Raw genomic sequence first — 19,202 nt, forward strand, 5'->3', positions numbered from 1 at the left:
TCTTTGCTCTCACCTAGAACTTCTCTCTTCTCATTCTCCTCTGTGTTCACACCCCACAGTCCTTCATTTAGTTCCCCAACTGGACCATCATCTCTTTTGCTTCATGTTTTTTATACATGCTATTATCTCCCCCTGGATGCCTAGGAAAATGACCAACCTTCTCCCATGCCCAAACTTTTTTCTAGTTAACTTATATTCAGCTATTGGACCCCAGTGCCACTACTGGTTTCTCGAGAAAGTTTTTCCTGCTTCCCTCAATTAAATATCTCTTGAATACATGTTTTTCAACATATATTTCATGACCCCTATTAGATGACAGGAAATATTCTAGATCCTATGAATTTAGCAGGAATAAGATAAACACAGCTTCTACTCCCAGGTTACAATCTAGAAAGGGTAGACTGGCAATAAATGAGAATGTGTCATTTTCTTCTTTGTTCACTAGTGTAAAAATATGCTATGCAGTAAGTAAAGCAACAAGGATTACCAAGTTGCTATTCTAATTTGAATAGCCAAGAGAATCTCTCTAAAAAGTAACGTCTAAGCATGGATCTTTAAAGGGAGCTCAATCATGCCAAGTTTAAATAAAGAGAATTCCAGCAAAGGGAAGAACTGTTGCAAAGCCCCTAGGTTAAAAATAAGCTTGACATGTTTAATAAAGAGAATAATGTGAGTATAGCTTACGAGTAATGGTAAAAGCAGGGGGTATGATATTAAGGGGAAAAAGTAGACAGAGGCCATATATACAAACCAAGAAAAGGAATTTGGATTTTATTCTAGTTTGCAGGAAAACCATTGAAAATTTAAGCAAAAGAGAATTATGATTTCTTAAAAAAGCAGTTTATTTTTGCTACATGAAGAATGGAATATAGTAGTAATGAGAATGAATGCAAGAGGTATTTAGGAGGCTTTCAAGGTCCAAAAGAGAGAGTATAGTATCTTGGAATCAGGAGATAGTAATAGAAGTGTGGGAAGGACTTGTGGATATTTTGGATGTGACGTATGAAGGAAAGAAAAGATGCAAAGGAAAATCCTTTATTATCCAGGTGAACAGCTAACAAGTAGCTTTTGTTTGATGGGAAAGATTGAGAAAAGAGAGGTTCGGAATGGGTTAGAGGGATTAAGGGTCAGGAAGAATGTTTGTTCATGTTAAGTCTTCTTTTTGTCTACACTCTCAGAGATGCCAAGTAAGAAATGTGACATATAAATCTGTGTTGAACAAACGAATGATTTATTGAAAGCTTGGCCAAAAACTAATAGATAAAATCATACTGAAGGTCAATTCACAGGAATAGAATTCTGCCAGTGTCGTTAAATTTTTTTCTTTTTGGTACCTCATTGCAGTTTTTATTTTATTTTATTTTTAACATCTTTATTGGAGTATAATTGCTTTACAACGGTGTGTTCGTTTCTGCTTTATAACAAAGTGAATCAGCTAAATTTTGTCTCAGTACTGGAACATCCCAATCCTTTCCCCATCACCATTAAAGCACACTTCTCTTAACCTGCGATTACAACATATGAATTGATCTTATAATTGCGTTGCTTTTGGTTTTCTCCTCTTCTACCTTCACTTTATTTAAATCTGCTTCAGACCAAAATTTTAAAAAGGCACAGTTTTCAGGAGAATCACAAGAAGATATCCTGGCATGTGCTCTAATGCAGCACCATTGTACTAACTGGAAGGGGCTCAACCTCAGCTGTGGTTTAACCTTTCTCCTGTGAATATTGTGTTTTGGTGTGCACACTGGTAATGAGTTTGAAACCTCTTACTAGTATGAGAATGTTTGGGGAATTCTGGCACCACTGTCCTTCCCAATACACAATGAGTCATCAATGATAAGGTTGCCAAGATTACACAGAACCTAGATAACAATTGGCTGTAAAGCCAAGCTGCAAATTTAACTGTATCCTAATTACAAGGAAGATTATACAGTATCCATGTGATAACAGAAGTGTCTGCAAGATGGCATAAAGCACAAAGTAGTTCTAAGTACGAATTCAAGACATGCTTAGCCAAAAAAAAAAAATTAAGGCATAAAGAAGCACCATATAAGGGAGAGGACTGTAGAGGGAAAACCACAACATGATTTTACCACAATTACCTCAACAACAACAAAAACAAATACCAACAGTAACAAAATTATCACCAGTGGAGAGGCAGACCCAAAATAACCACTGAAAAACCTTCTACTTTCAAGCAGTGTCTGGGAAGTAAGGTTTCCCTCAGTTTCTTTATTATTTCAATTTTATTTTTAATACCCTGGAGCATACTTTAATTCTTTCCACTCATCTCTTATTTTTCCCCCCCATGAAGTTGTTTCTTTCTTTGTTGAACCATATGCCTTCTACATTTGAATCCACAAACATTCTGTCATGATAGTCCTTCTAGCTCACTCTGAACTTCACGGAGGAATGAATGGTGCACAAGATAATAATATTCAAAAATAGAGAGTAGATATGAAGTCACTGCCTTACAGGAGTGATCCTTAAATCATTAGTTTTTCCCAGAAACACATAACACTTATTTATCTAGTGCCTATACTATCACCAAGTAATCTACTAGGTCCTTATTCATGTAATGGCATAGCAATAAATATTAAAATGACACAAATAATCAATAGCATGATGGATTTTACAAAAGAGGATGTAGAGGGTGCTATGGAAGCTTGACTTTTGGCACAAACATCTTGGGCCTGGGCTCTTGAATGTAAAGGTCCAAATGATTTCCCACTGTCCACATCAAAAAAAAAAATGTTAAAACACAGGCAAGCTGAAGTGGGATAGAGAATCATTTTCTCCTATCTTTTATTATTAATTATTAATAACTATATATTATTTATATCTAATCAGAGGAATCCCTTCCCACATCCTCTCCAATACACCCCCATACACACACCCATCCGCATACACACGTGCCCAGTTGAAAAACTGAACCTGCAAACTTGAAATATAAAAAGAAAAAATGACAAAAAGAATATGGCTTCTTGGTATGTGGCAGATTCTCCCACTCCCCTCACTTTCCCTCCTCTCCCATTCCCTAACCCTCCTCTGCACTCTGCCCTCCTCTGCCTCCCTTCCTCCCTCCCTCCCTCCCTTCCTTCTTTCCTTCCTTCCTTTCCTCCTTCATCTGTAATGTGCTAGGTATTGTGCTAGGAATTGTAATACAATATTAAACAAAGGAAATAACTATTGGGATTGCCTTATCTCCTAAACATTTCACTAACATGGATATCTATCGTATGTTACAACTTCATAGCCTGCAGTCCTCTGAATCTGTTTAACCAACAGCTCAGGTAATTCTGACACTGACAATAAGCAAGTCCCTCTTTGAGAGAAGAAAAAAATGTCCATTTCTTAGGCAACATAGCTAATTCTCAAGTTGCCTCACATTGGTAAATGAGCTATCTCAGCACTATTATTTTTTTGTTTTATCTATTCTTATTCCACCTATATTTGGTGATTGCTTTAAAATCCTGTCCCTTGTCATCTTCCACCATCACCACTCCAAATGTGTCCAGCAAAACCTCACTTGGATCAGGGCTCTGCAGGCTCTGTGGAGCTGCTGCTCCAAACTAAATGAGAGTATATCCCATTCCCCACAGTTCCAACAAGGCCAGCAAAACCCAAGATTACTGGCTAACAGAACAATCATGGAGGAATAATACAAAATAAAATAATGCATTGTAAAATATTTTTTCAACATATGAAACAAATACAGAACTCTATCATCTAGCTTAACCCATAAAGAAACCGAATCCAGAAGGACAGTTCACCTACAAGATAGAAGTAAAATTTTTGAGAGATACAGGCCCTAGTATAATTTAGGATATTAGTATGGACCTGTGCCATTTTTTATGACTTCAGTGTAATTCTTTGCACTTTTCCAGGTATCCTCATTCCAATAGTTTGATTGCTCCATGAGCATTCTCGGGTAAATTCTTCAGAAACTTTGTCAAGATTTTATCTGTCTTAGTTTTCTCAGATTCTATTGGAAATTCAGCAAATATTTATTAAGAAACTAACAAAGAATTATCAGGGCTTGAAGAACTAACTGCCCAGTAGACAGGGATAACATAGAATAGGATATTTAAATCCTTAATTGTATACCTATGCCTAGCATTGTAGCCATGTATCTATATTTATATCTAAATGGTATTTATATCTAGTGGTATTACTTATGCATACAGGATTCTAAAACAGTGAGTTGGTCCATATAATCTACTCTCTACTTCTCTGTTTATTCTTCAGTAAAACAGGGAAATATGAAAAACATTCCAAATAGGTTATGACATGCATTTGCATAATAAGCAGCAGCTACTATTATTATTTTATGATTATGTTTTTACTCTTTATTTTGGGCCTCTTGACATCAAGAACACTGCTTTATTCAAGTCTCTATTTCCTATGCCTATCACAATTCCTGATGACCTTTAAAAATCTTGCTATGTCTCATATGTGCCATTTATAACAAATGTAAGATGAAATCCCCAGGTATGTTTCTTAGAAAGGTTTTAAAAATATAATATTGATAAAAATGGCTTGGAAAGTGATGGGCATATGGTAAGTGCTCAATAAATATAATTTGTAAGTATTATCCTTAATCCTTTCCCTCTAGTGTACCATTTTCTTATGCTATTAAAATGGATAATTGGTACCAGGTACTTATTTGATTGTCCATTCTTCTGCCCTAAAGTGGCTTGAGGATAAGTCTCTAGTTTGAGTAAGGAAAGTATTGCAGGAAAGCTGTCATATATTCTTAAAACACCCTGTGGAAAGTTATCTTGCAAACAGAAAGATAAAAGGTAATAGCTACACCTGAGAACATGTATGCCTTTGAAATGAAATTATCCTTGCCTAGGCTTTTAGCCAGATAACTTGGGACTAATGATAAAATGAGTTTATATAACCCTTTCCTTCATATCTTTCCTCCTTTCCATCTCGTTTAATCTTCTGGTTAGCCTGTCCCAGAGGAGGTCTTAGAGGGATCCAGTGGGGAAGTAAGTAACATTTTAATCACATCTTTATGTGTGCAAGGCACTTCCCATACATAATCTCACTTAAATGTCAAGGTGCTTTATGTATTATTCAATTAATGACTATACTTAATAGATAGTAGTTTAGGTTCAAAGAAACTAAATCGTTGGCTCAAATGAGAATGGCCAAGTCAAGATTTGAACCTTGGTCTCTCTTTCTTTGAAGTGCTTGCTCTCTCCAGTATGCCACGCCTCCCCTGAGTTTGCCATCTGTTCCCATAACATCTGCCCAGGTATTACTGAGTGTCAATTGTCCACATGGTACAAGGAATATAAGGGCAAGAGGTCCTGGATTTCTTTGTTAATTATATTTTCCATATCTCTCAGGTATCCTGCCAAGGCTCTGACTCATCCAGGTGGTGACCTTTAGAGAAACACAGACTTTAGTCCTTCAGCTCCTAAGGAGCCATCCGAGTGGATGACTCATGTGCAGCCAGTGGCTTCACAGGGACTGGAATGAGAATGGGCAAAACATATCACTTAATAGAATGCTTCTAATAAAATGAGCTAATTGCAGCATGTCATGTAGTTATTGGGGACATTCTATTTTTCTTTTTGGTTTGAGTTCTCCATTAAGAAAAGGAAGAAGAAAAAAGAAAACCATGTCATTTTTTGTTTTATTCACCAAAAAGCACATTCCGAGGAAGATAATACCGATGTGCTTATTAGGACTTTGTAAAATAGATAATAAAAGTAGGGAATTTACATGAAAAAGGCAGTTTTATGGAGAGGATACTGAATAATCTCATAAAACCACCAACCCATATCGGGGGTGGGGGTGGGCTCGGCCACTGGGGCAACTGTTGTGGAGATCTTGGCATTTTGGGAGCTCTCAGTTTTATGCCTTGGCTTCTGTCTGCAGGGCAGTTTTATGCATCTTTCTGTACATGGCAGGTTTTGTGTGTTTTTTTCTTTTTTAATATGATGGAAAGCACAGCCCCTGACAATTCTTTATTAGTATAACTTTAGTCTCTTTTTCCTGTGTCCAGTCAGGCCAAGGAAGGGAGATATCCACCCAGCCAATGTCCAGTTCTAGAGCAAAGTGGTCAGTGGGAGTCTGGATATTATGACTGACCTAATTTGTATCAGGTGATCATTTATGATCTAAACAAGTAGGGGATGGGGTCATGCAAGTTCTTATGTAGTCCTATCTGAAAATTATATGGGCAAGGTGGTGAGAAGTCACAAGAGTGGTATCTGACAATAGGAGCACGATGGCAATGACAGTGCACAGATCACTGGGGTAAAAACACAAAATGCCTTATCTTCCCCACACCTGCTCTGTGCCCAGACAGAGCTCTGGCTCATTCAGCAAGACTGCTAACTTTCAGGACTTTGGCCATTTCTCTCTGCTAAAAAGCGGTTTCCCGAATTGCAGATGGGGAAACTAAGATTCAATAATGAGCTCGGACACTTGGGGCATCACAGCTAGTGAGTATTCTGGGACCTTTTATCCACATCAGTGGTTACACACAGGTATAATTTGAAAGACTTCAGGAAATTGTTTGTGCTTAGCAATGTACTTCTCAGAATCCTGGAATTTTATCAGAGAATTATAAAACTGTTTGATACCAGGGTGTGAAGGAAATATGACTTTTGATGCTCTACTTTAGCTGCCTTTTCACATTTCATATAACCTAATAAGGGTCACTAACCTCCTGCTGGTGGGACAGTACACCAGACTAAAGTCTTCTAACACCTTAAAGTTGTTCCTCTTTCTGCATAAACACTTTATAAATGTAGAATGAATACAGTATAAAAATTAATGCTTTATATAATGTGTGTTTTCCCCAATTGGTTCATCTTTTTAAATTTTTTTCACCTATCTGAGTTCATATATGTGCACTGTCTGGCCCCTGTATGTTTGAATCTATACATTCAGACCCCATTTTGAAGAATTCTTCCAGCTTGAGTGTGAATGCTTCCAGTAACAAGTTCTCTACATCCAGACCCAGACTTCTTCATTATCTGGTGGTTTTAATTATTATAAGATTATTCCTTATATTGATGTGGATCTGCCACCTTTCTAATAATGATCTTTAGATAATCTAATGATCTAATAATAACTTTCTAATGATGATCATTGTTCTTTCTATGGCCATCGAGGAAGATCTTTTTCTCCTGGATATGGAAGACATTAGAATGTTTGAATCTATTCCTGCCCTTCTGCATGACAGCATATCTACCCTATGCTTAATTCTGCAGATGCTTCAAGCTTTGCTTTTTTTCCTGAGAAAAACTTTCATTGAATATGTGTTTTCCCTCTATCTTACCTTATCCTTTAGTACCTGAAATGTGTTTTCCCTCTATTTTACCTTATCCTTTAGTACCTGAAATCCTATCTCACCATTGTCTCAACGTAGTCAATGTCTGGCTTCGGTACTAGATGGTATCCAACAGGTAAGGACAGGGACTCCTCTCCTTTGCACTACTGTTACTAAATGCCTATTGCAGTGCCTGATGTATTGGAGTTGTTCATTGAATGTTTTGATAAGCAAATGAAGAGTAGGTCTTCAGAAGTATTGTAAACGATTCACTTATCACCCAAGTGAGAAAATATTAAATTAAATATTAAATTGGGAAAATGCTAACTTTGTTGAGAGCTTTCTAGTCTATGTTTAAAACTGAACTAAATCTTGTAAAATATATTAGTTATTCAAGGGTGTACTTTTGTATTTCTCCGCTCTGAGGGAGAAAGCTGAGTTGAATTCCACTTTAAACATTCCACCGTCCTCTCTTGGGCTTTTTGCAAGGAAGGCATGGATGCATTTTGCTTCTGTCAGTGTTGGTATAAGCTCAGTAAATCCCTTCTTCTCACTTCTCCCTTGTGTACCATCAATTGCATTTCCTTGTGAGAGTTCTACTAAAATTGTTTGGGTCTCTTCATCCCTCTGATTTTGAAGATCAGCTAAGGTGAAGGGGGCTTGAACCAAGTCCAATTCTGATGACTCCACTTTATCATCTGTGGTGTTAAAAAACATAGTCTGGAAGAACATTTGACCATTATTCTCCCATGCTTTGATGACTCCATAAGACCTGAAGACTAAAAGTCTTACATGTCTCTCTAAAATTGTCTTCATGCACCTTATAAAATGGCATTAATTACGTATTTATTAGTGTGATTATTTGAATTGCATGCCTCCTCCACTAGACAGTTCCATATCTCTGAGGAGGTGTGGGCCATATCTATTTTAATCTCACTCTGCTTCCAGCCACTAGGGGAGAAGAAGTTTAAGAAAAATGCATCGAATGACTGGGTGAATTACAATTCCTAATGCATAAGCTTGTAAAAAATCTCCTTTTGCAGTCTCCTCTTTAGTACTCCTTATGTCCCATCTATGAGGACCTTTTGCTCAGCCATTTAACTTAACCCAGGAAAAAACAATTTCTTTGCTAGTTGATTCACTCTCTGGAAATTTCTTTTTTCACCTCAAAATTTCTAGGTCTCTAATTCCAACTGATTCTTAAAGGTTCAGACTTTCTCCATTTACGTGAATTTGTCCTAAATATCCTGGCAGGGCTGTAGTCTTAATAACCAATGATAACTCTACCATAATCTGACACACTTTAAGGCAATTACCCATTTATTTCTTTCTCTCCCCACACTGTCCTCCATGATGAAAACCTTGAGAATAGGGAGCCCTTTATTATTCAATATTCTAAACACTTAGCACAATCCTGGTTCCAAAAGAAGAGTTACATGAATGTTAGAAGATGAAATTGTCAAATGCCTTAAAAGGTACTTTCATCCTTTCATATAACCTGTCTTCAGATGATGATTGGATGAAACAATGACATAAACTACTGTAAGAGCGCTCAAGAAATTTGGAATTCTTCCTTCTCTGAGTTCTAATATTACTGAGAGTAGTAATAAAAGTGGCTGCTTAAATTTGCAAAAACTTTTCAGTTTATAAATAATTTTACTTCCTCATAAATGTTTCAATGACTTCTATCATTTGGAGGAAAAAAAAAAAGCAACATAAGTTCTCTTTGTCGATATGCCCCGACTTCTTTCAGTTTGACAAATGTACCAGAACACGTGTAGTTGTATGGAAGGATTGAAGGGAGGCAGGGGGCAGCTTTCACAGGAAGCAGCCCATCAGGCAGCATTAGCCATTTCTGGTAAAAAGATGTCTGTGCTACGAAGACTAGAACTGAACATTTCCATAGTAATTGCTACTCAACTACAATGTGATACATACCTCGAGATGCTACAGAGCAAGTTTGTAGCAAAAATGATGTATTTTTGTTTTAGTGATCTTTAGAATAGTGTGTGTGTGTGTGTGTGTGTGTGTGTGTGTGTGTGTGTGTGAGAGAGAGAGAGAGAGAGAAAGATTTTAACTGGTAGTTTTGATTGTCTATGACCCCTTGATTGTTGAGAAACAATTCAAATTCAAGTTTGGGGAAATGTTGTATAATAAGTATATTCAATTTGCGTAATAATCCTATTTAATAATATGGTCATTCTGAACCATCTAACCGACAGCAAGCTTCTGAAAAAAGGCTGAGGATGCCTCATCTTCTTTTTCTCATTGTTTAGTAAAGTGTCTGGCATGAGGTCCACTCTGATTTCAGACCAAAAAGTAATTTATTCAACCTGGAATAGAGATTAATACAGTATAAAGTCTAATATATTTGAGAATAAATAACACAGAGAATAAACACACCAATAATCTTGGGAATTAATATAGTTATCATCACTACTATTGTTTGAAATCTTCCTTTTTTCCATAGTAATACTCAGGCTGACTTCAAAAACCAAGGGTAATTGAAAAGCACCATTACATTTACAGTTAGTAGTACTAACTTTAAATCAGACAACTACCTGCCCGTATGAGTTAGGAAAATCAATTAACCTCTCCGGAAAGGTTTCCTGATTAAAAATGAGGCCAAATATTCCTTTGTCACCTGCATCTCCAGGTAGTGTTGAGAAGCAAATGAGATAATTTTAAATGAGAAGTTTTCTGCAGCATGAAATATCATGCAAATATAGGCTACCATAACATCTCCCTAAAAAACAATAATCTAGGGCATGACCAGGGATCAGTCTCACTGGACTGTCCCCTCTGCCTGCTCTTTCAGGCAGACCTAAACTCCACCCTATTTGTTTTTCTGCATCCATTCTAGCCTCATTTGAAAACTCTCTGCTCCTTGAATATTTTACACACTTCCATGTGCCCATGTCTTTTTACTTGCTTTTCCTCTGCCTACATATTCTTTGTTTAATCTTTACTGCTGATCCACTCTGTCAACTTCTTCTTATCTTCCAAATCCCAGTCCATCTGGGCTGCTCTTTCAGTACTTCATCTGATCCCACCCTACCCAGCCAGAATTACAGCTGCTTGGAAAGCACATTGTTTATGCCTTCACTATAACATTAATCAATTATTTGCTGTTATTTATTTATACATTAGATTCCCCAGCTATTACATCAGGATTATAATGGAATGTGACAAGTTCTAACAGCCATAATGAATTAAATGCCTAATCTGTGTTAGGCACCATATCCACATAATTATGTCATATTTTTAGAAGCAACTCCTCTCCATAAATCTTACAGGAAGTAAATTTAAAATGACTCCAGTGATGTTGAAATTGGCACCTAGATGCTATTTCTCGAAAGCTCAGTAAGAAGAGTTTTCCTGTGTACTTTTTGAGCAACAGTGAACTCCACGTTCCTTGTGGGCAGGCACCGTACTTGACACTGCTTTGTCTTCTTCACAGCTGTTCACATACATCATGGACATGCACTCAAACAGTGATCATTGATTGTTGATGATGTGTGTCACTTCTTCCTCTTCTTTTAGGATTCAGGACTTGAGGTCAAGTCATTATGCTGACACGTCTTGCTGTTTTACCACATTATGTGCTTTCTAGGGTATAGATTTCTAGTGCCTTGTCTGTTTGTACATTGCCAACATAGCAGATGTCACAGCAGCTTACAGCTCTTTCTTATCCCCCGGCCACTCTGCTTATGTGTGGTTTATCATGATTAGCTTGATAAATGGCTTTAGTTCTTTGGAAACTAATTGTTCCTTTTTCTCTAAAACGCAGTATAATTATAATTTTATACAAGGAAACAAGAAACTTTCTCTGTATCTTAAAGTGATGATCTGCATGTTCTTAGGAATGAGCTTTTAGTCTGGGATCCAGGGAACCATAGATGACTTCTGGGGTTCTAGGAGCCTGTGAAACTTGACACTGAATCCATGTATTTCTGGCAAGGTACGCATTTATGTTTCTCTGAAAACAGGAGCTAAATTTGTTAGATTTCAAAAGATTTATCCACAGAAAAAAGGTAGAGGAAAAAACGTTTGTAGCAACATTATTTATAGAACTTCAAATTGGAAATAAGCCAAATATCCATCAATACTTAAACGGATAAACAAAATGAGGTATATCCATCAAGGTCATATACTTGGGAATTCAAAGGGAAGAAAAACTATAGATATACACAACAACATGGACAAACCTCAAAAGCATGACAAATGAAAGAAATCAAGGTACAAAAGCTACTTACTATATGGTTCTATTTATATGCAATTTCACAAGAGGCAGAACTATAGAGATAGAAAGCATATCAGTTGCTTGAGGTTGGGGTGAGAGTGGGGACTGACCTTCAAGTAGACGTGAAGTAACTTTTTGGAGTTATGGAACTATTATAAAACTGGATATTGGCTATGTATAAATTTATTGAATATGAATTTACTATGTATATGTACACATGCAATGGGTGACTCTTAGGTATATAAATTTTATCTTAATCAAGCAGTTAATTTAAAAAGCTAGATAAGAACTAGAATTTTAGAATATATTGCCTCACTTATATATAATAATCAGATTACAAAGCTGCAGGTTCACCAGTATTAACATTTTTTGGCAAATAAAGTTTAGAAATTGTTCATCTGTGAAGAAGACTGAGAAACAAAAATCATCATTTAAAGACTACAGGCGGGGCTTCCCTGGTGGCGCAGTGGTTGAGAGTCCGCCTGCCAATGCAGGGGACACGGGTTCGTGCCCCGGTCCGGGAAGATCCCACATGCGGCGGAGCGGCTGGGCCCGTGAGCCATGGCCGCTGAGCCTGCGCGTCCGGAGCCTGTGCTCCGCAACAGGAGGGGCCACAACAGTGAGAGGCCCGCATACCGCTAAGTATTTACAGGTGCTGTGAATACTTGTGGAAAATGGAAATACCTGGAGTCAGAGCAGTTTACCATTTTAAATAAATCACACACACACACACACACACACACACACACACACACACATTGTATACAGTGTAGTAAAATCTATTCACATTTTAACAAAAGATTCAGATGTACCAAAAATAGGATTCAGAACTTAGAGAATAATAGTCTTGACACTAGGCATTCAGAGAATGGCACAAGTTTAATTATAATATTATAATAACGTGCATTCTATGCAGCAGGCACTATTTTAAGTACTTTACGTACATTATCCCAATCAGTCTTTACAATAACACTATGCATTAGTGTTTCTATTCTCTGAATGTTACATTTTCAGAAATCAATTTCAAAAGGGTAAAAGTAATTGTCTATGATTATATGAACCTACAGGCTGCTTGACTCCAAAGTCCTTGTATATAACCTCAGTGCAACTCATTGCCTTATCAGCTTCTGTAATGAATCATAGCATGTATAATATACACCACTAAATATGGCATACACGCACACACACACCACTAGGTGGTATCAGAGGAAGCTGGACCTCCTGGAAAAGAGAGGCAGCAAAATAGTCATACAGTCTCAAATTTTAGTCCTGTATCCACATTTCTCAAGCTTTCATTGCTAATATCAGCTACCACCACAGAAACTTTGCCTGAGGTGTTACCATTACTTCTTTAACACACTGGTGTCAAAATAGACCAATCTCCCACCCGCCTTCTGTTTAAAAAAGCTAAGATCTTTCAAAAGACTAGCTAACTCAGGTTCCCCTACAAGAAACTAGAGCTAAGGGGAGGAGTAAGACATGGTGATTTGTGAGAAGTAAAATTTCATTTCAGGCCCCAAAGTTGTCTCATATCCACCAGGGGGATGAGGATAACTTCAAATGTATCCTTTTGCCTGTTCAGGGTTATCTCTGTGACTGGGACAAGCAGGACCTATGACCTCAGCTAAGCAGGGCATAGGACTAAAGCATATACATAGCTTATAAACAGCCTAACCACCAGAATAAACCATCTACTAACTCTTTTTCTTAAAATTAAAAGAGAGAGAGAGAGAGTCAGATAAACTAGGCTAAGAAAATACTTGGCAGTTTATGTTCCTCCATTTGGTTAACTAAATCCTTCTCCCTCGGGCTAAAAATTGTCTCATTAGGAAGGCATTGGTGTATTGACAGTTATAAACAATATTAGTTGTGCTTCTCAGGGATCCATGTTGTCCCAATTACCATTACTCTAAAAAGATTTCAGTCACCAGTCGGGCTTTATACAAAGAAAAGATCAAAACAAGCTTGCAATTAGATGTGTAATTTTAGAGCATCATTTTACATTAACACATTACTTGAGTCTTCTGATAAAACCCTTTTGGACAAGAGCAAATAGCATGAGCTTTCCTCATTAATAACTGATTCTCTTTAAAATTCTTTAATGTCCAGAATGAGATGATCATGTTTCAAAGCAATTAAATACCTCTATTCTCCATTGCAGTTAAGCTGAAGATAGCATGATGGAGGAACGCTGTTATTTGAGTTACAATTAGGGTACCTTTTAAACTTGTGACAGCTAAAGGTAAATGTAATCACGGAACAATTAGCAAGTAATTATACTGTTACTACTTAAACTCATGTCTGGAGTGAGCAAAGATCCTGAATTTCAGTCTGTGACAATTTAGGTGAATTATTTATTTTCATTGAATAACTATTGAGGAAAGCAAATGAGGCAAGAACAAATACCATCTGTTTACCTGACAAAGCTAAGTATAATAGTTAGACTATCTACACAATAGGTGGAAGTCCATTTGAAAAATATTATTTACATAACTGTTCTCTTGGAAAACAATTATGTGATAAGAGACTTTTTAAAATAATGTTTTAAATTATAGCTTGGCAGTTATGTTATTTAAAAAAAACTAAGTTGATGTAGCCAGTATGTCATCTATCTCCCACCTTTTTAGTCCTTATGACATTGTTTTTGAACCTTGAAATAGTCTTTCTCTTCATGAGCTGTAGATAACTTTTGATTTCTCCAGGGTCTAAAAGATTGCCTTGCACATAGTGCTTGTTGAATATTTGCTGAACAACTGGACTGTGTAACTGCTGCCTCAGTTAGATTTCAAGTATTGACTTCTCTGCCATTCCATTTGGAATGTTGTTGGAAATTCTAAGTATTCCTGTCATTAAGGGGTTTTCAACCTGGTAAGGTCAAAAAATACATATAGTTAACACTTCAATGATATGTCCCTCAGTTGAGAATTTGTTCCTCAAAAGATGTTTATTGAATCCCTACTATGTTCCAGACCCTGGAATAGCTACATTCTTGTATCACATGTAATCCTTAGAAACAACTTGTTGGCAGCCTTTCTCACCTCTTTTTACACTGGGAAAAGAGGTTCAGAGAGGCAGCAGTGATCAGTGAAAAGCAGAGGGCTTTTGACTCTGTCCAACCTGGTTCAAATCCTGACTGATGTGTGGACCAGGCTGTTATTTACATCTATGATGGTGGGTTTTAACCAATTGTAATATGGAGGCAATAAGGAGGCTGCTATTGGGCTTATAAATCCTGTATTCATAGTGCTCAGTACAGAGCTCAACTCATGCCAGGCATTCAATAAGTGGAGGATTTTTATATTACTGTTGTTTTCTTGTAGTAATAATAAAGGTGTTAATCATAACGATGGCTGATGAGTTTGTTGCCCAAGCACGTGATGTGAGATGTGAATTAAAATAATGGCCCTTACTCTTACTGTTGGACTCCAAGGCCAGTGATATTTTTACTTTAAATCATCATTTGTTTGTAAGATTACTGAAAAACATACAATGATGCACTTACAAACAACACAGACCCACACGTGTGTCCATCAGGGATAATAGAAAATATCTGAACTTGGCTAAGTAAGCAAAAGAAGAACACAGAATAGATTTCCTGAATCAAATAGATTCAGAAAATACATACATTAGGCCCCTCTAGGAGATCCATAATATATATATATATATTACCAGGTGAAAGTTTTTAATAGAATTTAAAGAGCTCCTACTTTTGTCCTGGCACATTGCAGATATATGGCAAGCAACGCATAGTGTAGTAGAGAGGAGCAGATATTAATCAAATAATAAAATAAATGCATTTAAAATCCCAGTGACAACAAGTACCACACACACACACGTGTGTGTGTGTGTGTGTATATATATATATATTTTTTTTTTTTTTAACTGGTAAGTGTATGGTATTAGAAGAGTGTGAGGTACAAAACAGGTGAATGCAACCTAGACAGGGCAGTAAGGGAATGCTCCTGATGATCTGATATTCAATCTGAGATCTGAGGTAAACAGAAGCTAGCTCATTGAAGAGAGGTAAGCAAGACCTATGAAAAGAAAATGGATTTGGAAATACCGTTGTTCAGTAGTTGTGTGGAATTTATTAGATATGGTGTTCCTTGAATGGAAAAAAAGAAAGAGGGAGCTGGTGTATTTGAATTTGAAAATAGCAGGAGGGCTTAGTACTTCTTGTTCTTAGTCTTTTTTATGTGTATTTTCTCCATTTTGAGCTCTACACTGTTTTTAGCAGTTTTTAATGTCATTTTAATGTCTACTTTTTTGAATTTTTCTCTTCTCTATTCTAGTTCTGTTACCTTACTATTCTCCTGTTTCTATATGGTTGCCTATTTTTGCATGTCATTTTATGTTCTATTATAAAAAACTTCATATTCTCAACAGTTTTCAAAAGTGTCAAAAAGTATTTTCTGAAATTTTAATTTCTGTCCAGGTTAATTTTTGAAATTAAAATTTCATTGGTCATTTAAAAAATCTTTAATATTAAAAATGTATTCATCATTTTCCTCTGCCTCTCACTGGTTTTTCTCTCCTTTTCCTATCCCCCAACTTCTTGTTTTTTTAGTATTCTTGCATGCATCATATCTTAAAATTTTGACTTCTTATTCTTCTTTGAATAGCCCTGAGGGCCATTTTAACATTTTTCTTGTTTGTGTCTAAGGTGTGGTGCTACTGTTTTTCTCATGTGTCCTCATTGTGCTTCACTCTAGAATTATCAGTACACTAAGACATTAGGTCAGAGATTTTTCCAAGAGAAGCTTCCTAAATCTCTTTTCTGGCTTGTTTTTAAATTTAAAAATTTACTGAGGATTTCTCTATGACATTTTTAAGTCAGCTCAACAGATGTAAAATGTATCTTCTCCTTCCCATTAATTGATAGGGATATTCTCAAGATTATTGGTATAGTTTTGAGGAAGAAATGTCAGTTGGATAGAGTAGTGAGTGGTAAACTAAATATCCAAATGAGAATATCACACACACACACACACACACACACACCTTTCATCGACTTAAAATTTATTGCTATTGTGTATATGTGCATGTGGAGGTGCATAGATATTAACTCATTACCTATTTTTTTAAAACTCAGCTTTTTTTCATTTCTTTACCTTTATAAATAGTATTTTTGACAAATGAAAATGTTACATATTGATGAAACCAAATTATATACCATTGTTGTTTTCTGTCTATTAAAAAGTCTTTCTTCAAAGTAAGACTTTGATATAAATATATCACATTTTCTGTCATTTAAGGTTTAATATGTTCCTTCAATCTTATGTTTACTGAAATGTATTCTACTGCCACCTTTTCCCTAAAATCCTAACCATTTATTCCAGTTGCACTTATTAAAAAACACATCCTCTCTTGCTGACTTAAAAATGTTGGCATTATCATATTCTGGATTCATTATGTCACATTAACAGCTAATTCTGTTTCTGTACCAAGACCAAATTATATATGTGTGTAAATATGTGTGTTCTCAAGTGTATGTTTTATAGTTTTATTACGTATATATGGTGAAGCTCTTCCTTCTACATTATCCTTCTTTTTGTCCTGCCTCCCAATAGCCTATTTGTCTATTTTGTTTTTACCAAATGGACTTTTAAAATTTGTTAGAGAAATATCTTTATGGTATTTTTATTAGGATTTCTTTGAATTCATGTGTTAAACTGAAAATGCCTTATATCTTTGTAATAGGGTGCCTTTCTATCCATTGATTTGAGCCCCCTTTCATGACTCTGGCAACGAAAAATAAGTGAGTGAACCATGGTAGATACTTTCTCATGGCCAACTGCCCAAGTGTGAAAGGAAGAAGACCTGAACTTGGGCAAAGACAACTTGTAGAGGAAATGGATTAGATTAATATGTCATTTCTGTAGTAAATATAGTGAACCTTTTTTTGTTAGAGATTGAATTTGGATTTTTAAGGAGGACCAATAAAATATAAAGTTATTTTTACTTATAGAGCAATTGTTTTACTCTTAAGATTACTGAGAATTGAAACCAAAGTAAAAATAGGGATCTAGAGCTGGTTATTTAACAGCAATCTTTTGTTACTCCCTCTCACTGAGCCTAAATAACAGATGGAGATCTATAAGAATGACTGGGGAGAAAGCAAATGAAAATTAAGTGGGCAGTTGCCTGTTAGGTTAACTAAAGAAAATTTTGTGTAGCTGTGGATCTAGGAAGCTTTGAGCACAATTGTCATATATGCACATAGTAAGAAGGCTTCTAATGTAAATTTATTTTTGTGGAAATTGTACACAAATGGCTTCATTTTGGAGATCGCTTAGTCTTGTATTTATTCATTATATAATATTTTATATAAAATAATATTAACAATGTATTTATATAAGCATAATAATAAAATGAAAACACCGCCAAATAAGAACCTATACATCTGCAGTATCTTTGCAGATGTCATTGTGTGTTGGACTCTATTTAGCCACATGGGAGGAAGATGTGCAAAATTATATATTATTTTTCCCTGCTCCAAATGAGTTTCTTCACCTTCTGTATTTCTTTTAATATGTACCATCCACCTAACTATGTAAAAGATCATATTTAACTTCTTCTTTTCTTTCATCACCTACCTACTCTCTGGAATAAGGGATGAAGCAGGGAGTTTACCATTTATTCCTCTCATTTCTAAATCTTTGTAACTGTATCCTCTGAGACATTTTTTAAGCAAGATACATATCACAAAAATCAACAGCATGGGATAGCATTTCAAAGGCAATCGCTACATTTATTTCTGAAGTATAAAAACAAAGCTATAAAGAGAATTTTTAGGAAAGTTAAAACTGTGAATGGAGTCAGTGGAATGAAAACAAAGCAGTAGAATGAGACTTGAGGATTATATCCAGGAACTGAAATAGAAACATAAGGAGGAAAGACATAAGGAGAAAGATGGAAAGAATCAAGGAGTTCAGAAAGACATATCCATGACAACGAGTGTATTTTGGATACACATGTTAAATGCCATCAATAATGGACAGGATGCTGTCTCAATGAGTGTCCTATGTTAAATGTGAAGTACTTATTGGAAACCCAGGTGAAGATGGCTGGAAGACAGTTTGAAATCAAATCTGGGGTTTTAAAAACTGGCCAAGACTAGAAATTGTAAGTTCCAGACTCTCCTGCATGCAAATAATAATGTAAACATCACAAAGCAATGAATTTATGAGAAATTTAGTATTTAAACTGAGATTAAAAGAAAGAGTAAGGAAACATCTACATGTAAATAATGAAAGAAAGAATAACAGCTGTAGAATAAATGCATGTTGGAGTACAACTTAAAATGTACAAATTAGGGATGGTAAAAAAATAACACTACAAAAAATAAAGACGATTTAGTGTAAAATTTATGAGCATGAGAATTGAGAGGATATGATTGAAAAAAATACTTGGGTTCTCTTTAACATTTGATTCTACTGTGATATGAGATTAGTTGACTGAGGATTGTGAAGGTGGCAGGTATAAATTAAATTTATGCAACAAACCTGTTTTGATTTTAAAGGGTAACATCCCAGAACCTCAGGATTATCTCCTAACTTCATGGCTGAATTTTCTAGATTATAGAAGATTTCATTTTTAAAGGAAATAACTGTGGTTAAGGTGGATTGTCTCGTATCATCACAATTTATAGTATGTATT

Source organism: Tursiops truncatus, chromosome 19, assembly GCF_011762595.2.
Source record: "Tursiops truncatus isolate mTurTru1 chromosome 19, mTurTru1.mat.Y, whole genome shotgun sequence".
In the NCBI taxonomy this organism is placed as follows: Eukaryota; Metazoa; Chordata; class Mammalia; order Artiodactyla; family Delphinidae; genus Tursiops; species Tursiops truncatus.